This window comes from Schistocerca nitens, chromosome 1 (genome assembly GCF_023898315.1).
Source record: "Schistocerca nitens isolate TAMUIC-IGC-003100 chromosome 1, iqSchNite1.1, whole genome shotgun sequence".
NCBI classification, from domain to species: domain Eukaryota; kingdom Metazoa; phylum Arthropoda; class Insecta; order Orthoptera; family Acrididae; genus Schistocerca; species Schistocerca nitens.
The window spans coordinates 301,573,642-301,592,614 of NC_064614.1; the positions used below are offsets into that span (position 1 = coordinate 301,573,642).

Here is an 18,973-nt window from a genome sequence, read left to right on the forward strand (position 1 = left end):
AGATTAGAAGTATGAGACAGACTGGGGCTCGAGCCCTCGATCTTTCTTTGTCTTTCACGAGCAAGTTTCAGTTTTTGCTCAGTTTCCACTGAGTGTGAGCAAAGTGTCCTACACCTAATATAATAACTATCATACAATAATACAATATAATAATTAGGCATAAATGTACAGAATTGCTTGATAGAATAGCAGCCGTCACAAAAATAGGCATCTCAAGGTCATCCTGCTGCCGTACAATGCCCAATTAGTTGTAACTTGAAATTTAGTAAAAATTTCGAAAAAATATTAGGCATCACTACCTTTAGTCTATAATATGGCGCAGAAAATTCTTGCCAGCCGCTATTAAAAAAAAAAAATTAAAAGTCATGTTACAAGTACAGAACCACTGTCATATTTGGACTGAAAAAATATATGAGCATTCCGAAAATTTATAGATGCTTGTGGTACATATTTTATCGTGAAAGAAATTAATATAAGAAAAACTGTTCCGCCTATGTAATGAAAATTGTCGTCGCCGATGAATTTGCGTTCTGTTAGACCTTGTAGAAACTTAAAGCAAGAAAGTTATTAAAAAAACTGTAAAATTAATCTGGTAACATCTGAAACAAAATTATTTCATCTTTTCACCTACGAACGCATTTTATTTGCGAGATTCCGTGCGCGGCAGCGCTCTACTACTTCTATGATACCGCCAGGATTTTGGTCCCGACGGCTCGCTTTAATACGACCGAGAATATTCGCTACTTACCGTAACCTTTTTGTTTCCAGCTCTTACTGATCCTTCCTCACTGTACTCATCACCCAAATCACCGTATACACTATAGAAAACAGACTGTACGTACTTTCAGGCCACTATTTACGTGAATGATGAGCAAAGTACATTTCAGTGTATGGTTTTATCAAAGCCCACTTTTATCGAAGTATACTACAAGACTGTTGCGCAGCAAACAATAAATGCATTTTACACAAAATTCATCATCATCATCATTTAAGACTGATTATGCCTTTCAGCGTTCAGTCTGGAGCGTAGTCCCCCTTGTAAAATTCCTCCATGATCCCCTATTCAGTGCTAACATTGGTGCTTCTTCTGCCGTTAAGCCTATTACTTCAAAATCATTCTTAACCGAATCGAGGTACCTCCTCCTTGGTCTACCCCGACTCCTCCTACCCTCTACTGCTGAACCCATGAGTCACTTGGGTAACCTTGCTCCTCCCATGCGTGTAACATGACCCCACCATCTAAGCCTGTTTGCCCTGACTGCTACATCTATAGAGTTCATTCCCAGTTTTTCTTTGATTTCCTCATTGTGGACACCCTCCTGCCATTGTTCCCATCTACTAGTACCTGCAATCATCCTAGCTACTTTCGTTCTTGCAAATTTTTGGTCACCATTACACTTTCTGATCAAATACCAAATGAGCAGAGAAGACAAAGAACGGAGGTCTCTGAGCCAGAATAATGAATTTTTTCCCGAAATCACCCTGTATTTGCTAGCAGCCGGATACTCTCATCGGACGTGGTATCTACTTACAGTTCTAAATTCTATCTTTTGTCTAAATCGTCATATTCCGTACATTTCCGTTTTCACTTATATCCCTTTCTTGGAGAATCAAAACACATGGTCACGCCTAGAGGTTCTGCCGAAGTTACTGCACTGTTAATATTAGGCAGATCAGTGAACAACTTCAGTACCGATACGTCAATTTCAGACTGCTTCCGAACGTCTTTTCGCCCTCTTCGCAGGCCCTTGCTTCTGCATTTCACTCACTATCAAAGCCACGTCATCACCATTCCACGGAAGACTGAAACCAAACTTGCACATGATATTGGATGGAACCACTGAAAATTCAGTTGGCGTAGACCTACTGCACTGCCAACAGTGCGGCAACAAGGCTATGAGGCGGCCGAATCACAACGCTTAGCACTTGTGGACTTCAGGAGCTTTACGTTAAATGGCGCCTATAGAGACTTCAGTGCAAGGAAAGATTGTAATTTTATAAATGACAATTTTTCACGAAATTCTTTTCTGAAGAATCGCGCACAGGAACAGCATGACTTCTTGAATGCACTACACATTTCGTTTCTTTCACATCTGCACCGATTATTTCCACGCTAGGATGACAATTTTGGCGATTGCTAGCCATCCATGTTTCATCTATCGTTTTAAATAAACGAAGACTTTTCCGGACCTTTGATTTTTATGTACATTATAGACACCATCACACAGTAGGAGAGAAGAGGGAGAGGAAGGGACGTCTTCCTTTAACTGTTAATAAGCAACCGTGAACGCAGGAAGAAGAGTTAAGTCCATTATATTATCCGTATTGACTACTGTGGTTTGGCAGCCTATATATAGCATAAGCAACTAAAGTCGAATGAAGTTATTGTTATCTGAGCTGTATCAACCGAAGAAGACATTCGAGGCTGAGACATGTATCTCTTTCCTGATACGATAGGTGTCTATGGTTGACTATATGAATCAATAACTGTTTGGACTGACGCATTTTTCAGAGAGGCACTTCGAAAGACAACCACAAAGAGATAGAGGCGTCAGAACAACAAAGTCACAACAGCGCTCCTCTCCGGGGAAGATGTAGGAAGCCTGCTTCATCATTTACGCCTAGATGGCGCCAGTCAGCATTGGCTATCGGGCGACACGGCTAACAAAACTGTCCCCGTATTAACATAAATTGACACCTCCGACGTCGCCAGCGGATAGCAATCACAGCGGGCACATGTCGCCCGTGGGACGACAACGGCTCGACTAGTCCCCTCCAAAAAACTGTGTACACACACTTCTGGAGACGCTGCCATGTGTGAGCTGAGCTCGCCCGCGATAGTGCGCCAGCGGATTCTTACGGTAACAACGATGAGAAGATCGATATCAGCCCTGGTGAACAGCTCTCTAGGCTCTTCGCTTCCACAAACCGACAAAATGCACAATCTTCTGATTCCTTCACCTCCTGAACGCGAAGATAAAACCTGAACTCAGATCCAGAAAAAAAAAAAAAAAAAAACATGATCAATAGCTTCCTTAGCGTTACGACTGTAGTAAATGGAACTAGGTATGCAAAAGTTTAGAAACTCGTATTTATATCCTTGGTGACATTAGTGTAATTGGCACTCGACCGAAGTCTAAAATATATTTCTGTGTCTAGCGTTAAGTCCCTTGGGCTCAGCGGCTACACAGATGTCAGTTATTTTTCAAATTATTACTTGTTTATCTATTAGAAGCTGCAGTTCTTCAAAAGTAAACTTGTTTAGCTTGTCTTAACTGCAATATCGTCCAACCAAACAAGTTTACGTTCGAAAATTGATTGACTGCCTCTTTCTCGCGTCTGAGGACGTCTTCCGCAGTAGAAGACCAAACGTTACGCACGGAAACATGTCGCAGACGACAGCCTAATGTTCATAAAATAGCGTCAGTATAGATATAACAACCGTGAAAACCTACTTCTTATGATAAATGTTACAATGGTACGTTGAAAAAGTGGACAACGACGCTCCGAACACGACCCCAAGTCCAAAGCAGCAAACCAAATAAAGGCACAGTGCGGTCTCATTTTTTTCCTTTCCCTGTTTTACCAGTATGTATTTCTTTCGCCACGCAAACGGTCAAAATGTGTGTTACTTTTTGTTCACTGTAAATCTTAAGCGGAACATTGCATCTGTCAACCAAGGAAAACACGCTGGGAAACTTGAATGAAATAGCCGTTACCCCTAACTTCATTTATTTTAGATCCATCAGACTGACGTTTATTGCCGCTGTTGATACTAAAGGTGCAAGACAGCCACACTGAGGATTGAAATTGGATGTTCCACTGCTGATGAACAAGGAGCAACACAGGTGGGAAATCACATGCAAGCTAGTGTTGCATCGATTTTTGGTGATAATGCACTATCCGATGGTGGTGGTTAGTGTTTAACGTCCCGTCGACAACGTGGTCATTAGAGACGGAGCGCAAGCTCGGGTTAGGGAAGGATTGGGAAGGAAATCGGCCGTGCCCTTTCAAAGGAACCATCCCGGCATTTGCCTGAAACGATTTAGGTAAATCACGGAAAACCTAAATCAGGATGGCTGGAGTCGGGATTGAACCGTCGTCCTCCCGAATGCGAGTCCAGTGTGCTAACCACTGCGCCACCTCGCTCGGTGCACTATCTGAGAAGACAGTGACTAGCACCAGTCGGTGTATACAGGGTGTTACAAAAAGGTACGGCCAAACTTCCAGGAAACATTCCTCACACACAAATAAAGAAAAGATGTTATGTGGACATGTGTCCGGAAACGCTTAATTCCATGTTAGAGCTCATTTTAGTTTCGTCAGTATGTACTGTACTTCCTCGATTCACCGCCAGTTGGCCCAATTGAAGGAAGGTAATGTTGACTTCGGTGCAATCACGTCAACAACACAGATTTTCTGTGAACGTTTGGGCAGGCATTGTTGGTGATGTCTTGATTGGGCCCCATGTTCTTCCACGTACTCTCAATGGAGCACGTTATCATGATTTCATACGGGATACTCTACCTGTGCTGCTAGAACATGTGCCTTTACAAGTACGACACAACATGTGGTTCGCCGGCCGAAGTGGCCGTGCGGTTCTGGGCGCTGCAGTCTGGAACCGAGCGACCGCTACGGTCGCAGGTTCGAATCCTGCCTCGGGCATGGATGTGTGTGATGTCCTTAGGTTAGTTAGGTTTAATTAGTTCTAAGTTCTAGGCGACTGATGACCTCAGAAGTAAAGTCGCATAGTGCTCAGAGCCATTTGAACCATTTGAACTTATGACCTCAGCAGTTGAGTCCCATAGTGCTCAGAGCCATTTGAATTTGGAACATGTGGTTCATGCACGATGGAGCTCATGCATTTCAGTCGAAGTGTTCGTACGCTTCTCAACAACAGATTCGGTGACCGATGGATTGGTAGAGGCGGACCAATTCCACGGCCTCCACGCTCTCCTGACCTCAACCCTCTTGACTTTCATTTATGGGGGCATTTGAAAGCTCTTCTCTACGCAACCCCGGTTCCAAATGTAGAGACTCTTCGTGCTCTTATTGTGGACGGCTGAGATACAATACGCCATTCTCCAGGGCTGCATCAGGGATTCCATGCGACGGAGGGTGGATGCATGTATCCTCGCTAACGGATGACATTTTGAACATTTCCTGTAACAAAGTGTTTGAAGTCACACTGGTACGTTCTGTTGCTGTGTGTTTCCATTCCATGATTAATGTGATTTGAAGAGAAGTAATAAAATGAGCTCTAACATGGAAAGTAAGCGTTTCCGGACACATGTCCACATAACATATTTTCTTTCTTTGTGTGTGAGGAATGTTTCCTGAAAGTTTGGCCGTACCTTTTTGCAACACCCTGTATATTCAAGGTAGAGGCTGGTGTAACGCATCCACAGAATGCCCAGGCAGGGAATCCAGTGAATAACTATCCGTTTACGGAATGCCCCTTGTACATACAACGTGCCGATAGAGCAAAAAAAGTTTCTTTATTGCGCTGTACTACAAATGGTTTAAAAATCAGAATTATAGTGATGTCGGCTTCTTTGAAATAAGAGCACTAACTCTGCGCTTGTTATGTGTAAGCATTGGGTTTCAAATGGTTCAAATGGCTCTGAGCACTATGGGACTTAACAGCTATGGTCATCAGTCCCCTAGAACTTAGAACTACTTAAACCTAACTAACCTAAGGACAGCACACAACACCCAGTCATCACGAGGCAGAGAAAATCCCTGACCCCGCCGGGAATCGAACCCGGGAACCCGTGCGTGGGAAGCGAGAACGCTACCGCACGACCACGAGATGCGGACATTGGGTTTTGACCGTTTCCCTCACCACAATTCTCTAGTTTTCATATTTAACGCCCTAAAGACACGAAGCAAAGCTCAAATGGAGAATTATATGCAGCTATTTAAGTATATCACGGAGCTATGAAATCTGTTATACTGTGTGATTTGAACCCTAATCCTGCCGTGCAAGCTGGTCGTAGGTTATGTTCCAAAAATGAACAGCATAGAGACAGAAGTGATGACACTTTCTGCATGACCTGACCATCATTTTGCACGGCAATGCTCATGCACGTACAGTGCAAGCTGTTACTGATTTGTTTGACTGATGGGGCTGCTAAGTGCTATACCACCTACTGCACTCCCTTGACTTAAGCCCTCGCGAGTTCAACTCGATTTCTAAACTGAAAGAAACACTTCACAGCATTCACTTCAGAACTGCTACAATTTATCGGGCAATGGATCGCGCCGCTCTAACTGTCAACACAACTGGCACTGCTAAGAGTGTCCTACGACTTCCACATCGCTGGCAACGGGTTATACACAGTGCTGATGACTACTTTGAAGGTCAGAAAGACTTCGAAACACGTATCTACATTGTAAGAGCTGTAAATAAATAGTTGCCACTATTAAAGTTCCAACCCTCATATATTGACGTCATGACACTATTGCTGGGTATTACAAATGGGAAACGATTCTACCAAAACTTTTGTGGAAACACGAAAAAGAATAAACGTGGTTGAAATTATATTTTACATATTAAGTACGGTACATGATGATGAACAAATGATTACATTACAGAACCGTGCGGATTATCACCGAACACTGCAAAGCCGAGATTCGAGATAATTTCACTTTCTCCATGACATCATCTCTTGTCCCTGACATGAATGTACTGTGGGAAATCGTTTACTGTAACGTTTTATTATGCACAACGATGAGCAGTCCGAACGACGTAACTAAACTGATGAGATCACGCCTCATTGTACAAGACATGCTTTAATCAACCCACCGATCTCTCTCATTATATGGAAATAAGAACTCTGTCATAACTTTCGTTCAGGGGAGGGAAGCAGAGAGAGAGAGAGAGAGAGAGAGAGAGAGAGAGAGAGAGAGAGCGTCTTGGTGCGAAGTCAGCAGTTCCTATTTTTCGCATGGAACAGTTTTCGTTCAGAAATTCAGTCTCGGTAGCAAAATTTTACAATTGGTCAATAAGACTAATACTCACGTCTCATAGACACGCCCCAAATGTGACAAGTAGCAAAGTATCAAAGCTTTAGTGTTACAAAGATAAGTAGCTTCCTTCAGATTTCATGCACGGAATGAAATTCTTCGTTTATTTAAAAATAAAAACGGGTAAGTTATGACAAACATCGAATTACCATACGTTAGTGAAACTGTTCTTCCAGAATCAAAGTAGTACATTCATCCAAAACATTATGATGACGCCGTCCGGTGTGGCCGTGCGGTTCTAGGCGCTTCAGTCTGGAGCCGCGTGACCGCTACGGTCGCAGGTTCGAATCCTGCCTCGGGCATGGATGTGTGTGATGTCCTTAGGTTAGTTAGGTTTAAGTAGTTCTAAGTTCTAGGGGACTGATGACCACAGATGTTAAGTCCCATAGTGCTCAGAGCCATTTGAACCATTTGAACCATTATGATGATGAAAACCCCGAAAAAGAATAACAAGCCAAACAGTTGCCCAAAACATTATGAGAACGAAAACCCAGAAGAAGAAAAATAAACCAAACATTTGCCGAAAGTAATCATGCTCCCCCCCGCAAAAAAATTTCTCTACTTTATACTTCTAACTTTTCACCTTGAACGCGCATTTCGTGAATGCTGTTATTTTAATTTACCTGAAACAACACCCTGCATCCGGAATAATGAAAATCAGAATAGTCACACCTCTTTCGGTACATCAAAATCGAACATTTTGAATGTAGATATCCTTGGAGGCTGTAGGTGAAAACATTTCGGGTTGTTCACCTACATACTCCACAGGACATTCGGTTTAGTTCCTACACGATTAGTCCTGGCCTAACACAGACACTAATTGTAAGAGTAACGTCCGAAGAACCATAATTTTTGAGAGATCCTAACTGCCTGTGTGAAGGAAGCTCGGGCATATCCTGCAACTGGTTCATTTTCATATGATGTATTTCATTTAAAAATGATATGTTTTATAAAATACATGATACACAATATTCTAATGTATATAAAGCGGGCCTCATCCGGTTGCAAGACATACACTGATCTGCTTATATAACTCCTACAAAAGGCTACTGAGCATTCATACTCTCTTCAGCTCATTCGTGTTCCGTACGAGATACATCGAAACTTTTATTTAGACCCTCGAAACAAAATGATGTACTTGATGTCAGTGGAAAGAGGTTACCAATGATAAACTGGCGCATTCACTCATCTCAGCGTCGAGCAAATACTCTCTCGTAGCCAAGTAACACAGCAGCGGCGCGCTATCTTACTGAAAAATATAATCATCACTCTCTTCTTTCCGTAATTGTAGAAAACGCTAGAGCCTCAAAATAGAACATTTAGAAGACTGTTTTCTGTGAAAAGGCAATAGACCTTTTCGTACGAAACCGCACAGAAATAATTTATCTTAGGGTAATATCTGGCATATTCAGATACAGCGTGGACTGATTTCTAAAGGCCAACGCTGTGTCGTAAATGCTACAGAGAGAAGGATAATCTCATCAATTAGATTCTAGCGCATAAAGGAAAGTAACATCCTGTTTTCTTCGGGCTGACTTTTTCCTCGTCACCTTCATCATCATGTGCTCCCTGAGCTGCATTTTGTACCGCTTTAGTGCTAAACGTCGTCATAACTTGTCTCCGAAGAGTTTGTCATGGTGCCAGGCGCTCTGCCTGCCTGACATTTACAGGTGCACAAGCAACGCTTTTCTTGAAAAAGTCAGATCTAAGAGCCGATTCCTTGGATAGTGAGCGGTGCGAAGTCGTGTCGTTGGCGAATATCATTGCCCACACTTTCAATAGATTAATACGGGTAAGGATGGAAAATTCACCCACAATAATTTTACCCCTGGAATGCTGACATTTCACAACTATATAGTTGGAAGTTTGCAGTATAGAGGGTATTTTGTTTCAACGAGAGAAGTCTGAACTACGAAACAAACATGGCGCGCATGTTACTATCGTCAAGTTATGAAGAGCAGCGAAGTGTAATCCGATATTTATGGGACAAAGGACATGTTTTGTTTTGTTACCTATTAAACTTCTTATAATAAAATTACTGCGTGTTACTTTCCGATCTCGCGTCATATTTATTAAACGTGACAGCAATAAACGTTTTCTACGACTTAAGTGCACGAAGAAGGTTTTCCGCAATTGGCTGGCTCTGAGCACTATGGGACTTAACTTCTAAGGTCATCAGTCCCATAGAACTTAGAACTACTTAAACCTAACTAACCTAAGGACATTACACACATCCATGCCCGAGGCACGATTCGAACCTGCGACCGTGGCGGCCGCGCGGTTCCAGACTGTAGCACCTAGAACCGCTCGGCCACTCCAGCCGGCCTTTCAGCAATTAGTGAGTGGACTGAGAAAATCACAGAAATGAAAGAAGTGGAGAAACACTTTTTTACAACAGGCACAATAGTCAAGAAGATAGATCATGCACAGAAGCTAAATGTAGTGTAAACAGGTCAGAATTTTTGAGTGATGTGGACGGAAGTATTAACAGCTCCAGTTATTTGCACGTCGCTCGTCATTTTACAAACCGCAATAAACTTGTAATCTGTATCTTGGAATTCTAGGCAATTATACAACGATTCACAAATAATGGCGGATTGAGACATAGACGAGTATTGCAGTGTTGCGCTTCTAGCTACGGTTATGACTCTATAGGTCCCTACACGTGCTTGTCTCTTGAAACCACGTGGTTATCCTGCAAATTATGTCGCTTGCTTATACAGAACTTGCCAACACTATCAGTGGCGACAGCTCGCTACAGATGGAATAACAATTCACTAAATGACTCGCTACGATTACGTTTAATGCTCACACTGGCTACATCATCGACATAAGGGAGCTCAGAGCACTACTGAACGCACATTTGCTGTCGGAGAACGCGTGACGTAGGTGCGCAGAACAAGTGTAAACTCGACTGCCATCGTTCGTTACTCCAGCTCACCGAGCAGTGAGCCCTTCTTCGGCAGGGCAAAGTCAACCGTTTGGCGCCAGTTGAAGATGTTATTGCCCCACTGAGAGAGGTGGGGCGAGTGGCGCCAACGATGGGGCGGAGCTGGGTTCGAGGCCGCTGCCGCCGCTGCTGCCGTCGCGTGGGGCCCCATCAGTCAAAGGCGGCGGCTACCGCTGTTTGTTATCGGCGGTCGCAGCATCAATCTCGGCGCTGTCCGCGGCTGCGTGGCCACACAGCACGCGGCTGCTCGCCTCGCCTAGCTCTTTCCGGCGCATAATGAGCTCGCCAGGGCCAGCGGCTGTTTATTCAGGCGGCGCGGCCGGCGTGCCAGCCCGACCACCGCTTCCGACTCTCTCGGCTGTCCAGGCCCCTGAAGGGGTCAGCATCCTTACTGCCACTGCCGTGTCCACCATGGCGGACGTCTGTTCACAGTAGAATAATATGGAGAGCTGACTCATCCGCATTAAGATCTCTTCTGGACTTTTAAACACATTATTGTTTTCAGCTATATGCCACCATGTTGCTACTGCACTTTTCTAAAATGTCCTAATCATTTTCTATTAGACAGTCATATCGGTCTCTTCTTATCTCCTGGAATCCAGCAGCGAACTCCCTTGGTTCACGACCACCCATTTGCCTAGCTACATGTCCCAACAAGTACCACTTCATTTTCATTATGTTCACAACGACGTCTTCCATCCATTCCGCTCCCTAACCCACTTGTTTGTTTTCCTGTCTCTCCTAGCAGTTCTCAGCGTGTACTTCTCTCCTCTTCTCGCTGAGCCATCCTCCGTATTAGCTTGGTCTCTGCATCGAAAGTCCCCATTTCGCTGCGGTAAGTCAATACTGATAACAAGACCGATTCTCTGCTTTCCGCTTTACACATATCGGAAGCTTGGTTTTGAGAAGTCTACTTAATTTAGCAAAGGACCCCACGCTCAGTTCCACTTGTGGATGGTACACAAGAATGGCGTCTGTCGCTGAAAGCGCGAATTTTTCAAATTTTCATGTTATCGTCATTAACAACATGTGCGTGAGACATACTATGTGTGTTACTCGTCCTACCACATGAACCTCGAAAACTTGAGAGTCGGCTCTTCCGTCATGAACTATACTTTCCTGGGAACGTATAAGAGTGGCGTTTTTTTTTTTTTTTATCGTCTGCGTGATTTTTCGCGGTAAATGAGGATGCCCACGCACAGCTGCAAATCTGTACTATAAATCTTGTTTTATCTGTCCTTTAGTGCAAGGTGGAAAGGGTCCCAGAGCGAGGAAACATACCCACAATGGGTCAGACGACGGCCTCGCAAACGAAGTCCACTGTGAATGAATTACCCCTTCTTCCAATAAATCTGCTTCAGCAAATGCTCTCTCCACAACTGCGTTTATGTATTCAATAAAATCTTGTCGGTTTACAAGCCGCGTCATTTCGAATACAACGCTCGAACTTGTCGATAGCTGTCTCCGCCATCGTCATCAGGAGTTGATATCACTGACTGCCGGGGGTTGCACAGTATTCTGCTTATTTGGATGGAATGACAGCGCCTGGAACCTTCCACAGAGAACCGGAGTGGCGCAAGCGCATAAGGCAAGTGGGGCAGACAGCTTCTAGAGCAGGGCTTAACAACTGGCCGGTTTTGAGCGCGAGTACTCGCGTCTGCTCAGGGACGTGCTCGCGAGCAGCTGCAAGGTCGCGGAGTGGGGAGGGAGGGGAAATGCGCGCGTACGTTTGAATAGGGCCGCAGCGTGCCTATTGAATTCGCGCCGACTGTGTAACGTTTAAAGTACTGCGATCAGCTCTTAACAGTCACTTCGCTGGTTAAGAATCATGCGAAGTCGCCGTTGTGTAACCCCAACCATGCTTTCGCAGTTCAACCCCCATTGGGAGGAATTGTATGTGTTTACTGAAAAAGATGGTGTTGCAAAATGTTTAGTATGTCAGAAAACGCTGAATTCTTTTACGAAATTTAATTTGCAGCGACATTATATGTCGTACCACGCGAAAGACTACGGACGTGGAAAATGTGATTGACCAGATCGTGCACAGGAAGTTATTAAACTTAAAAGGAAGCTATCCGAAGAAGATCTGGACGACGAAGAAAAATCAACTGAGGCAGCTCTCAGAGTGGGTTACAAAATTGCTTTGCTTTTAGCAAAATCCCTGCGCCCCTTAACTGATGGCGATTTAATAAAAGAATGTTTGGTAGTTGCAGCGGAACATTTGTGTCCATCTCAAGTTGAACAGTTTCGGATTGTGCCATTATCTAACATGACCATTATGCGTCGCATACAGGACATGGCAGACGACGTCCAGAGCCAGCTTGCAAATATCTGTTAAGATTTTATGGCGTATTCTCTAGCTCTGGACGAAAGTGTTGATATCACTGGAACAGCGCGAGCTCCTCGATGTAGTAGCCATGAAGAACACTACAACCGGAGGTGATATTTTAAGTAGTGTTGAAGAAAGTGTTGAAAATATAGGATTGTTGTGGAATTCTTTAGTTTCAGTGTCTACAGATGGTAGAGGCATACACTAAGCTAATAAAATTATGTGGCACGTGTACATTCTTCTTTATTTGTTTCATTTGTCGCAGTAATAATTCATGAGTGATATCCCTGCAGGTGGCCGCGGATTTACATTGACTGGCGGCAGCTTTTGTGTACCCCACGTGACTCTCCCCACTCTCCGCTCTGGTCTGGTAGTGGGGGGTAGCGTGCTCGCGCTGCTCCCTGCTCGCGCCTTGCTGCTCACAGCTTGCTCCGCGAGCACGTATGTTGTGAAGCCCTGTTCTAGAGGCTTCGTTCGCCGCAAGACCAAGTGACGTCACATGGTGCGAGCGCCTGGCGCCACGTATGAAACAGCCCCTCCCGCGTCCCTACAACCGTCAAGCCTAAGTCTTTGCTTTCACTCAATATCCAAAGCCCATCCCTGTGCCCTACTAAGGGTGTACGCCTGGTCTCTGTTGAAGCTGTTGCTATTCTAATTTTCGGCCGATTTTTTAATAACATACTCCCTGTATGATGGTCTTTGAGGCAAAACTCTCTTTTTTCCAGTTGTATGTTATACCTGTTTTCTCGGCAATGTTCGGCCACGGCCGACTTCTCAAATTCCCTTTGTCTGATATGCCGTGAATGGAATGCTCTGCACAATGCTCGGCAATAGTGCGAATAGTCTGATCTATGTAATTGGTACCACATTCAAAGGGGGCACCATACATGTGCTTCAAATGCTGAAGTTGTGACTCTAGAAGATTGTCGTCAGACATATTTCTTCTGTGTACTAACGTGTCCCGTACCGCTTTCGTGTGTAAATGGTGGTCAAAATTGTTGGCGTTTAAGTTCCCGTCAGTGTGCGCAGATTTCCTGTACACTGAATGACCTTCCGTTCGACTAAAACATCCAAGAACGGAAGCTTGCCATCCCTCTGCAACTCGACGATAAATTTTATGTTGAGATGGACACCGTTCATGTGGTCTAGAAACTGCTGCAGTACATTTTCAACATGAGGCCACATCAAGAAGGTGTCGTACACTTACCGTGGGAAGCAAGATGATCGCAACCTTGCAGGGTTCAGAGCTTGATCCACAAAGAGTTCCACAAAAAAGTTCGCGGGGCCGGAGACAGTGGGGATCCAATGGCTATGCCATCCATCACCTCGTAATATTCGCTGCGGTACAGAAAGTACGTTGTCGTTAAGGCATCGCGGAACAGCTTGACGATCTCAGGTTGGGCCAAAAGATCCTGTGTGTCTTGTACCGGTATTATCGTAAAACGTGAGGCAACATCCAGGCTAACGATTATGTCATTTTGGCCTACCTTCATTTTTCTGAGGGTCTCAACGAATGACCGCGAGTTAATAACGTGATATTCTCAGTGCCACAATTTGGGTGCTGATAACCCCGCCAGACATTTACGTTTACGTGGTCCCTGCACCTTAATCTTACAGGACTTATCCCGCCGTAATGGATTGTTCTGACTGATACCAGTAGTCAAATAATATTGGCTCTTTGTGCCTAATAACGCGCACCACGTGAATGAATGATCGTGGGCTAAGGAAGTTTGCTTTTAGATTTATAAAGATCAGAAGATCGATATGACGATCTGATAAGCAATGGGTGGATGAAATTAGAAGATGTGCAGTAGCAATTTATGCCTAGACCTTATTTTGAGGGTTAGCTGCCAATAATCCCTGCACCGAGATTTGAATACGTGACACTTAGAAACAATTTTCTAATAATGTGATCTCATATGTCGCTGCCGAAGCACTAGAATTTTCCACGGAATACGTATGCCCCGTATGGTCCAGGTCAGCAAATGCCGAACAAGTCAATCCAAGTCTAAAGGTCACGTGCTGACTAACAACGGGGTGCATGAAATCCACGACACTTGGAAAATCGTTGAATTTCCAGGTCCTCAATCGCGATTAACCGTACATGATACAATAAGCAAATCCAGCTTAACAAGACCGGTGTTTAGGAAATCAGTCGGCTATTATAGATAATCTAAATTCAGGGCTGTATTCCTGTGAATTTGTCGTTCGACCAAACTTAGGCAATCTGTACATCTTTCCGATTACATCGTATGATTTCCATTACTTGATGGAAAAATATATCCATGGCAGAGGCAGCCGAATATTCAGACTTGGAACAACTTTGAAATATAGAAAGGTATTGGTCGCACAATACTTTATTAAGCGTTTCGCGTTTCAAAATTTCATTATCAGATGAAGCTGCGTGCAAGCTTCCGTCTCATGATACAATTTTGAAACATGTAACGCTTAATAAAGAATTGTGCGACCAATACCTTTCTATATTTCAAAGTTGTGCCAAATGGTATGCTTCGTTCTCCAGGGACTTACTGTATGCATCTACGACATGAGACGCCAGTTCTTTCGCACATTTGATATAACCTCGCCGAACGAAATATTAATCAACCCCTTAAAAGAGCGCGCTGACCGCTTTGGAGCTCTGTACATGGTAAAGGACTGGATCAGACGGTCATGTGTCCTCGACCGCTGACGTAACACGTGGCAGTGAAGTTGTTTGTATGTGGTAGTTGGCTGTATGGAGTCAACGCAGGACGATGGGTTAACGTGACAGAATGGCTGCTACGTTCAGACGTGCACGTTATCACACCGCGAGTGATGATGTCCGCCTTGGTGCATCAACGCAGGCTCTCCGATATGTCGAAAGCAACGGTGTACCACTCGAAGCTTTGCAACACGGCCTACGAACAGTGATCGCAGAAAGATGCTGACCGCCAAGGCCAGAAGCTAGAGTCACACCTTATCAAAGACAATGCTACCAGTAAATGCAGGTCCATCTCAATCACTTCCCGAGCGAACATTCCGAAGGAAACTGCAATGATACTGTGGAGTCGATAGCTCCCAAAAGGCACAACAGCACTTTAAACTGCTCGGCTTGCCGGCCGGGGTGGTCGAGCGGTTCTAGGCGCTACAGTCTGGAAACGCGCGACCGCTACGGTCGCAGGTTCGAATCCTGCCTCGGGCATGGATATGTGTGATGTCCATAGGTTAGTTAGGTTTAAGTAGTTCTAAGTTCTAGGGGACTGATGACCTCAGAAGTTAAGTCCCATAGTGCTCAGAGCCATTTGCTCGGCTTCAGTGCGCTAAACAACACACAGTCTTGATAGTAGCTGACTGGAGGCATGTACTGTGGGCTGTCAGACGAAATGATCCTACTGTATTGATCGATGGGAAGGTCGGCCGCCGAGTTGCAAGTCTTTTCAGTCGACGACAGATTGGACGACTTGGGTGTTGGTGATGATGAAATAATGATGATGAGGACAAAACAACACCCAGTTTACGAGCGGAGATCTCCATGCGGCCGGGAATCGAACCCAGGCCCGCTGCATGGCAGTCAGAAGCGCTGACCACTCAGCTACGGGGCAGACTACTGTGGTCTGAGGACTGCGTACGTCGTCTCTTTTTAAATCGTGTTTGGTGTCGAGTGCACCGCCGGCCCAGTGAAGCATTTAACCCCAATATGAAGAGGATGTAGTCCGCCTCCGCAGCTGAGCGGTTAGCTCGGCTGACTGCCAAGCAGGCGATCCGGGTTTAATTCGCGGTACTGGCAGATATTTTTCTTTGGTGGGGGGACTGGCTACACTCAGCCTCCTGATGCCGATTTAGGAGCTACTTGGCCGAGTAGTAGTGTCTCCAGGTCATGAAAGCGACCAGGAAAGCGGTGTGCTGACCCCACGCCCATCCATACGGCATCCAATGACGCCACTGAGGGTAGGTCGGAACGGATGAGTCCGTCAAGGCCTGTGGAGAATGTTTACATTTGTATGAGGAGGATGAACACGGTGTCCATAAATTATCTTTACACCTTATGATCTTATGAGTTTAATAATTTTATACTAGATATTAACAAATTTTTTTCAGCGCGTGACAAGATAACTCACATTTTTTTCCCTTTTTTACTACCTTCCAGGTGAGGCAATTATGACACACAACTGAACTTGAAAACTTGATGAAATGTGGAAGCCGCATGAGAAAGCTCAATGTGTGGCCTGTTTCATAGAGACGATGTCCGATAGCCAAGTGCAACGAACCTTTCGAACGCGGTAAAACGAAGGCAACCACCGTCCTGACCAATTATTCGGGCTTGGCATACCTCATTTATGGAAACAGATAATATTCTTCATAAAAAGGGGTGCGGGTAGCCCATCTGTTTCAGATGCCAACGTGGGCAAGGCACGACAGGCATTTGCAAGAAGACTGACAAAATCGGAGCATGCGGCGCCAGATAGTTAGCAATCAGACGATCAAAAGTGAACAATGTCTTGAATAAGAGATCACGGCTATATCCCTACAAGGTGCAGCTGCTTCAGGCATAAAAGCCCACGGAAAAGATTTGTTTCTCCGATGAGGCAACGTTTTATGTATACAGCAAACTGAATCGCCATAACGTTCGTATATGTGGTTCACAGCATCCTCATGCTACACGTGGAAAGGAAGGGGACAGTCCCATGGTCAGTGTTTGGTGTCGACTGAGGCACTGTTGCATCACCGGTCTATTCTTTTTTATCGAGTCTGCCGTCAACGGTGGTGTTTACCTGGACACATTACAAGAGTTGGCTCTCCGACAACTGGAACACCTGCAACTTGACTTCATATTACGGCGGGATGGGGCATCACCCCACTGGTCCCTAAATGTTCGGCAATTTCTAGATGAAACGTTTCCGGATAGGTGGTTTGGATAAGATGGTCCAATTCGATGGCCGCCACGATCCCCTCACCTCACATCATTAGATTTCTTGCCGGCCGCTGTGGCCGAGCGGTTCTAGGTGCTTTAGTCCGGAACCACGCTGCTGCTACGGTCGCAGGTTCGAATCCTGCCTCGGGCATAGATGTATGTGATGTCCTTAGGTTACTTAGGTTTAAGTAGTTCTAAGTATAGGGTACTGATGACCTCAGATGTTAAAGTCCCATAGTGCTTAGAGCCATTTGAACCATTTGAACTAGATTTCTTCCTGTGGAGTTTTTCAAAGGATCTGGTCTACGCAACCAAGTTTAGAGATCTACATAACTTCAAGGCACGCACTTGCAATGCATTTGAACGTGTCACCGTGGATATCTCGAATCGTATGCGGAGAGAAATCGAATTCCAAATAGACATCCGAGACACTAAGGGTGCACACATTGATGTGTATGAATGAGGAAACAAAACTTAATGAGTTATCTTATCACATGTTGAAAACCATTTATTAAAATCTCGTAGAGTCTTAAAGGTATTGAAGTCTCAAGTAGTAAAGATAATTCGTGGATACCCTGTAGTTCAGATCTGAGGCGGTTCTCTGATGTTTTGGGAGTGCCTTCCGCACGTCTTGGGCCCTGTAAGTCACGTAAACGTAAACATAGCGAACCAGGATGAAATTTGAACGTACTAGATAGCTACGTACTTTCCTTTTCCTACACCTTCATGATGAGTATGCTGTAGACGGTCTCGTCTTGCAGGATGACAACAATGTCGTTTACAGGTCTGTGCCTATACGATCCTGTTTTACGAACGCTCAGGCACCCTGTACCACTTCGACCAGCCCGCTCAATCACTCGAGAATCGCACAGAAAATGTCCGCGACTATCTGGGCCAGTGGTTGAAACGTAGCAGTCAACATTCCAGCAGTTCGGTAGCTCTAATCATCAATGAGGGGATTCATATGAACACGGCAGACCTGAAGAAACTTCCTGACTTTCTTCCTCGATGAACTGACGCCACTATCAAGTCTAGAGACGGTGTTCCCGGCTATTAGAGTTATGTCTCCTGTGAAGACTAAGTTTTTGTGTATTGTGTTTAGGATCCGACAGGTAACATAACGAAGTGCAGTGGCGTTCACTGTACCTGGCGAACAGGGTTCCTGCGAGATTCTGCAACCACTTCTTTGACTCTGCAATACCAATTAAGACACAGCAACGGAAATCAGTGGGTGAACAAATACGGCCTTCGGTAGCGAGTAGAATATCGTGTAGTGCAGACTTTCCTAAACGGTCGATAATGTGGGTGGGAGGCGGCGCCTCCACTTGTTGCGACACGGCGGCGCTTTATCGCCGGCCACTGCTCGCGTCGGCGTAAATCTCAGCAGCGCAGCACTGCGCCGTGCCCACCCCGGACAACATTCCTACGGAGGCTCGCCACGTCAGCGCCCCGGCGATTTCTCACACCTCGGCGTGTTCACGGCTTACACTACGGAGATTTACAGCTACGCCCGCTCAATGACAATCTTTTTTTTTTTTTAAGAAAAAGTGCCATTCTTATTTGGAAGGAACGTATCACGACGAAAAGCAAGTGCTTTTCAACACTGAGGACGCGCCCAACTATCTCGGACCAGCCTTAGGTTTGTTTTATTACTCTTTTACTGGCCATCTCCGGGGGACTACACCACGCACCACACGCTACGTCTTGCGACCATCGTTTCCTACCAGTTCGTTTTTGGCTACGACTCTGATGATCATGTAATGCACACAGCGTT

General features: G+C 45.0%; 1 protein-coding gene across 1 annotated transcript in view; it reads right to left on the reverse strand.

The window, feature by feature from the left end:
* LOC126235528 (RNA/RNP complex-1-interacting phosphatase) overlaps nucleotides 1-18,973 on the reverse strand; it is a gene marked incomplete at its 3' end in the record, with an annotated part of 492,423 nt that overhangs the window by 39,800 nt on the left and 433,650 nt on the right. The gene's annotated exons all lie outside the window — the stretch shown is intronic.